Genomic DNA, 7,500 nt, shown 5'->3' with positions numbered 1-7,500 from the left:
CAGCCCATGCTACTGTATGTTACTTTGCATTAGCCCCCACTATGTTAGCTAGACTGTGCTATATCAAATTAACATATAGGCCTACAGTTGCCACTATACCAGCCAGTATAAGCTACAGCATATTTACATTGGCCAGCATTTACAACTTAATGCTAATGGATTTCTCTACACTAGAAGCTACACTATGGTATATATCCGATTAGCATTACCCCCAAGCTAGCCAGGCAAGCTAGCCAACATAATTATGCTACATTCTATTTACAGTGGTGGCCGAGTTAATGCTAATGCTATAGTACATTTATACGGTCATGTTGGGCCAGTTTGGGATTGGGGAAGCTTTGTAAAAAAAGACGAAATTCTGTTTTGCAACATTTGTGCTAGGCCTACTCCGACACCCCACAATATATTATAAGCAGAACTAAAAACAAATAGATGAAAAAAAAAAAGAATTATTTATAAACCAAAAAGCCATTGCGTCAGATTTGAAGCGCCGCAACCAGGGGGTACGGCCGCACCTGCAGAACCCCTGCTTCCCGCGCGCCTGTGTTGGGCTGCTTTGCGAATACCAAATCTACACCAGCCAGACTTCACTATTAAATGTTAATGTAAATGCAGTAGCCTCTGCCTTCTAGCCTGTAGTACATGTGGTGTTATGATGATATGCAGTTCAGGGGTGCGTTTCTCAACAACATCGTTGCTAACTAAGTTAGTTGCTTACTTTGTTGCAATGCACTTTTATATTGGAAACCTAGTAAGATGCTAACTCTGCTTTTGAGAAACGGGGTCCAGTTTAGTGGTGTGGTGTGTATCTCCGTTGTGGGTTTCCTCTTGTCCTGGCAAAGAAGGTGGATCTAACAAGAAGCGTCATTTTGTTTCTTTTCTGGTATCCACTTTATGTCGGGTGAATGCCCCTTTAGGAGACCATCGGTTAGGAGACCTAGCGCTGTAGATGGCGGTAGCGCACGTCTTGCGCAAACACCTCAAAAAGAGAAGAAGAAGTAGGGGACAACGCCCCCTTAAGCTAGATTTATGCTTCGGACGCATAGAATCTGCGTCCGTCCGTTTTCTGTCTATGCGAGTCCACGCCCCCCTCTCAGAGGCTCTGCGCCCGTCGTCGAGCGCCTCGAAAAAAATCTAACTATCCGTCGGACGGACGCGGAGTACGCAGACAAAAAGGCACTATGATTGGTCGTCTCGCTACTTCCTTGTTCTGTTCTTGTGGCAGCGCAATGCCAGTAGTTTGCGAGAGCAGAGCTGTATTCTGTTAAAAACTTTATTAATGCCTTGTGTGTAAATGTGTGTAAATACACGAAGCTACAAGCTAAGTAACAAACAATGCATCAGTTGAACACTCGTGGCACAATGCCTGCGGTTTTACTACCGTTCCTCCACCGAATGTAAACACACATCGGCAGAATCAACTGTCTTTACATGCTTGCATTTTCTGCTCGTGAAAACAGACTGGATATGTCAAATAATGATACCAGTGCATTGCCTTTGCAATTTGTGTGAAAATACCTAGCTAACCGGGATAGAAAGCAACATTGCTTACTAATGACCGCAGTGCTTACAATGTAGTGAAAGTAGTCTAATCGCGCAATTTCAAATGTGGCTCGCGACGAGACCTCGGACCTCGCAGAACTCGCAGATGCATGAATACAATGTTGGTTCGTGGCCACTCCCACGCGAGTTTTGACGAGCGCAGTTGCAGAAGTCTAATCTGACCTTTAGGAGACCCAACTTGAGCACACGCTTTTGCATTGAGTGGGCGTGGTTTGCGATATCTTTGTTTGATTCAGTATTTTTGGTCCTGGTCTGACCTCCATGACCTGGGGAACGAGGGCCGAAGCCAAGTGTGCTCATCGTCCTCCCATATCCCAGAATTCCCCTTGTGTTCTTCCAGAGATGAGATACTGTACGATACGTCTCCGGTGTTTCCTCTGTGGGAAGTTGATAGTCTGTATCTCTGTGTGTGTGTGTGTGTGTGTGTGTGTGTGTGTGTGTGTGTGTGTGTGTGTGTGTGTGTGTGTGTGTGTGTGTGTGTGTGTGTGTGTGTGTGTGTGTGTGTGTGTGTGTGTGTGTGTGTGTGTGTGTGTGTGTGTGTGTGTGTGAGAGAGAGAGAGAGTTTATAGTCTGATGACGCAGCCTGGAGACCTTGTGGGACTTTTTATTTGGGTTTGTGCTTATAAAGACACACACACAAACACACACACACACACACACACGAAAGTACACGCACGCGCACGCACACACACGCACGCACACACACAGACATACACACAGAGACACACACACACACACACACACACATCCATGCACGCATACACACGTATGCACACACACACACACACACACACACACACCCTCAGTAAAGAGCCACAGTGGTCCGGCTCTGGCCTGTTTTACGGGTAGTTTATGGTCTCTCTCTGTGTGTGTGTGTGTGTGTGTGTGTGTGTGTGTGTGTGTGTGTGTGTGTGTGTGTGTGTGGTTTATCCTCAGTGTGTGTGTGTGTGTGTGTGTGTGTGGGTGTGTGTGTTTTAAACCATTCTTGCTATGGTCTCAGTGTGTGTGTGTGTGTGTGTGTGTGTGTGTGTGTGTGTGTGTGTGTGTGTGTTTGTGTGTTTGTGTGTGTGTGTGTGTGTGTGTGTGTGTGTGTGTGTGTGTGTGTGTGTGTGTGTGTGTGTGTGTGTGTGTGTGTGGGTGTGTGTAGTTTATGGTCTCTCTGTGTGTGTGTGTGTGTGTGTGTGTGTGTGTGTGTGTGTGTGTGTGTGTAGTTTATGGTCTCAGAGAAGCTCCTCAATGATGAGTTATGATGTGCTGAACCCCCTGAGGAGTGTGTCTGTGTGCTTGCAAATGTTAGTGTGTGTGTGTGTGTGTGTGTGTGTGTGTGCGTGCGTTTGTGCGTGCGTGCATGCGCGCGTGTGTGTGTGTTTTTATGCTTGCGTGCGTGCGTGCGTGCATACGTGCGTGCATGCGTGCGTAAGTGCTTGTTTGTGCGTGCGTGCGTGCGTGCGTGCGTGCGTGCGTGCGTGCGTGCGTGCGTGCGTGCGTGCGTGCGTGCGTGCGTGCGTGCGTGCGTACGTGCTTGTGTGTGCGTGCGTGCGTGCGTGCGTGCATGTTACACCAAATGCAACCTAATTGGTCAATGGTGCAACTAAAAAATATGAGGTCACACCTGTACCGTATGTCTGTTTTGACTGGTCAGAAATGTGGTCCTGCACACATGAGTAAAGAAATTTCAGCAATGTGGTGCTCCTAACTTTACGTGTATGTAGCTTAGTAGTAGGAAATGGATCGCACTCAATTTTTCTTTATTTATTTATTTATTTCTTCGAACTTTATCTAACCAGGAAGGTCATATTGAGGTATGAAACCTCTTCTTTCATACCAGGGAGTCCTGGCCAAGACGGCATTAAGACAGTGGAGGCACATGCATATTATGACATAAAAAACAGATTTAAAAAAAAAAAGCACACGTAAGGATATAAGACATATCAGACATAGGGGAAAACAAAATAGACACTGGACAAGACTAACAAGTAAGACCATCAAGCACTAAACAGTAAGAACTAACAAACTAATAAAATCTGACATAAAAAACTGAGTTTAAAAGCAGTGACACTCCTCTACTAAAGTTGTTTTTAAAAGATTTTTAAATCTTTAATTTCTTATTTCTTGTTGTTTTCTTTTTATTTTAACATTGCAGGGACTAACGTTTCGGCTGCACAGAGCCCTCTTCAGTGTCACGTCTGTCATATCAGTCCCTGCAATGATTAAATAAAAAGAAAAGAACAAGAAAGAAGACAAAACTGAGTGCGATCCATTTCCTAACTACTAGATTACTTCAGAGACGCACCAACAAGACGGAAGAGCGCGGTGTGTGGAAGATAACGTGTATGTAGCTTTAAAAAAACCTATAGGCAAACAGCTGCAATCAGCATAAGCACAAAGGTACAGTACAACTTAGTCTAGAGCCCCATTACCGATCTGCATGTTGAACTGGACACAGTGCAGGGGCACACAAAGACATGCACACACACACACACACACACACAAACACACACACACACACACACACACACACACACACACACACACACACACACACACACACACACACACACACACACACACACACACACAAACACACACACACACACACACACACACACACACACACACACACACACACACACACACACACACACACACACACACACACACACACACACTCTCACACACACACACACACACACACACTAACTTTAACTGTACACAGCGCAGGGGCAGCGACTCTTGTTAAATCCCCCCCATTCCTAATAAACTCCTCCCCCTCCTCTATCGCCTCTTAAATTGCCCCTTAAATACACTGGCCCCCTCTCTTACCCCTATGTGACCTACAGTTGACCTTTTTGAGGGTTCAAATGCCCTTTACATGGGGGCAGGTCATATTGTAGAATCTATAGTCCTCCACTATACTACTATCCTTGTGTAAATACATTGTGGATCTATTTTCAATAGTTAGCCTGTTGAATTACATGACATTACATAGTAGAGCAGAGTAACTTAACCCTATCCAGACTGGGCTTTTTTGGCATTCCTGGGACGGGGGGGGGGGGGGCTCTTTTGACCCCCCCCCCCTCATAACTTAGGAACCGAATGGCGTATGACCACCAAACTTGGAGGGGATGATCTTCAGCCAAAGATCTATGAATGACATCAGTTTGGTGTCATTATTGGATATTATGACGTCATTATGACGTCATTTCCTGCTTTTATTGCCCAAAATGTCACCTTAATGTATTTTCCATTTAACTTGGGTAATGCACATCAATTTTGGTTATTATGTGCATCAGACCAAATGTTCACAAAAAATATGAAAAGTGATGATGATGAGGCTTAGATTAGTGATTTTTGGTCAGGCGTACCTGTCAGAAAACCGTTGCCATGGCAACAACACAAATGATAAACCTAATCTTTTGGTATCACATTGTAGCCAACTTCATTCTAGGAAAAGTCACAAAGTTTCGTATTCATAGCTTTAGTCATTCAGGAGTTATACGACATCAAAGTTGGTGCGAGCACTTTTAGTCCCCCCCCCCCCCCCCCCCCCCCCCCGGTCTGGATAGGGTTAATTGACTTCCGCGAAGGAAATTACATTTAGCTGGTGCTAAATGAGACTTACAGATATTTACAGGGTATTGGTTACAGTCCCTGGAACAACGTGGAGCAATGTGGGGTCGCGTGCTCAAGGGCACTTCAGCCATGGACAGAGGTGTAGGGAGAAGTGAGGGTGGGATTCGAACCTGCAACCCTGTGATCCACAGTCCAACTCCCTTACCATTACCATTACACCATGGCCTCCACAATGACACCCTATACAGGGGGCAGTCATGGGTAAGCGGTTAGGACGTCAGACTTGTAGACTAAAGGTTGCTGGTTCAACTCCCGACCCGCCATTTATTAAGCAGTGCTCTCCTCCATGACTGAGGGGACCCTGAGCATGGTACCGTCCCACCGCAATGCTCCCTTGGGGCGCCATTTGGGGGCTTCCCCCATGCACGGGTGAAGCAATTTTGCAATTTCGTTGTGTGCAGCGTGCAGTGAACACTTGTGTGCTATGGAGTGCTGTGTCTTAAATGACAATGGGAGTTGGAGTTTCCTAGTTGGGCTTTCCCTATGCAGGAGGCAGGGCATATTCCAATGTCTGCATTCCTTGGCTATGCCACAATAACCAATGTAGTCCAGGGCTATTCAATTGGCGGGCCAAGGGCCACATGCGCCCAGATGCAGTCCACATGGACCCCAACTGTAGCAGCATACATTTCAGTTTTGATACTAAAGTAAGTGGTTTTCTGGTATATCTCCTGCTTGTCTTGTACATTCACATTGAAGTTGGTTAGGTTTTAGGTTAGAAGAACACGTTTAAAAATTGTTTGACTACTGATTTGAAGAGTCATTTCAGTGTTAGTGATAACTGTAAATGTGCGGCCCGACTCAAGCTCCTGGTTTTGAAATATGGCTCAGATGAAATTCTAACGGAATAGCCCTGGCATATTCCAATGCCTGCATTTCATGGCTATGCCACAACAGCCACTGTAAGTCTTTTATAAAAACAGTAGAATTCATATTACAGTCCACAGCTCTCAACCACAAATGCCTCCTATTGATCTTTTCATGAATGCCTTTACCGCTGTTTACAGTTTTTAGATTACATTTTGGCAGACGCTTTTATCTAAAGCAGTGTTTCTCAAACTTTTTCAGACCGAGGCCCACTTTTTCCCCAAAAAAAATTATCGGGGACCACCTGTCATCTGAATTGACAGTTGATGGATGCTAATTTGACACTGCTAATTTTTATGCAGATCACTTACTTTTTATTCACATTATAAGCCTTTCTTATTGTGTTGAAAACATGGAAATGTTACAAATATAGCCTACTGTTAGCTTATCTTGGAAAATTAGAAATCCCCTCGCGGACCACCTGAGCTCTGTCGCGGACCACTAGTGGTCCCCGGACCACACTTTGAGAACCACTGATCTAAAGTGACTTGCAAGTTGCAACCAATGATGTAATCACAGCATACAGCACTTACAGATACAGAGTGCACAGGAAATAAACAGAACAGGAAGTGTAGATACGGCTAGCAGTAGATCAAACTCAGAGTGAAGAGGATGGATGGGGTCATCTAAAATGTTTGTTGTTTTCCTGTGAACTGCAGTCCTGTATAGGCTGTCCAGTGGTTTTTGGGGTCTTCCTATGATCTTTCCTGCCATTTTCACCACTCTGGACAGCCTGTTCTTGTTCAGCAGGGTGAGGTGGCCATACCAAACAGAAATGTTGTAGGTAAGGACACTCTCTATTAGGCTTACGTATGTCCTCTCCAATATGTTGCAGCTTACTCCAAAGCCTCTCAGTTTCCTGATTAAAACTAACCGTTGATTGGCCTTTTTGCATATTGCATCAACATTATCTGTGAAGTTAAGCTTGCAGTCAATATATGTGCCTAGATACTTAAAACAGCTGACAATTTCAACATTTTGATCAGAACTATCCCACAAGTCACTCCGGTTCCAGATATGAGATTGGGCCTCAGTGTTTCCTGTTTGGGGGAAAGCTGATACAGTTGTCATGACTCATGACTTATGACTTGTGTTTGGGTTTGTACTTATGTAACACACATATGCACACATGCAGTACGGTACATGGGCACACACACACACACACACACACACACACACACACACACGCACACACACACACGCACACGCACACACGCACGCACGCACGCACGCACGCACGCACGCACACACACACACACGCACGCACACACACACACACACGCACGAACACACACACACGCACACACACACACGCACACACACACACACACACACACACTCAAACACACACGCACACACACACACACACACACACACACACACACACACACACACACACACACACACACACACACACACACACACACACAGGCACGA

At 45.3% G+C, this 7,500-nt stretch overlaps 1 long non-coding RNA gene across 1 annotated transcript in view; it reads left to right on the top strand.

The window, feature by feature from the left end:
- The window catches only part of LOC134464727 (uncharacterized), a 156,492-nt gene that overhangs the window by 93,915 nt on the left and 55,077 nt on the right, over positions 1-7,500 (top strand). The gene's annotated exons all lie outside the window — the stretch shown is intronic.

This window comes from Engraulis encrasicolus, chromosome 15 (assembly GCF_034702125.1).
Source record: "Engraulis encrasicolus isolate BLACKSEA-1 chromosome 15, IST_EnEncr_1.0, whole genome shotgun sequence".
NCBI classification, from domain to species: Eukaryota; Metazoa; Chordata; class Actinopteri; order Clupeiformes; family Engraulidae; genus Engraulis; species Engraulis encrasicolus.
The sequence above is the reverse complement of the archived record's forward strand: the minus strand, read 5'-3'. Positions and strand labels throughout refer to the sequence as shown.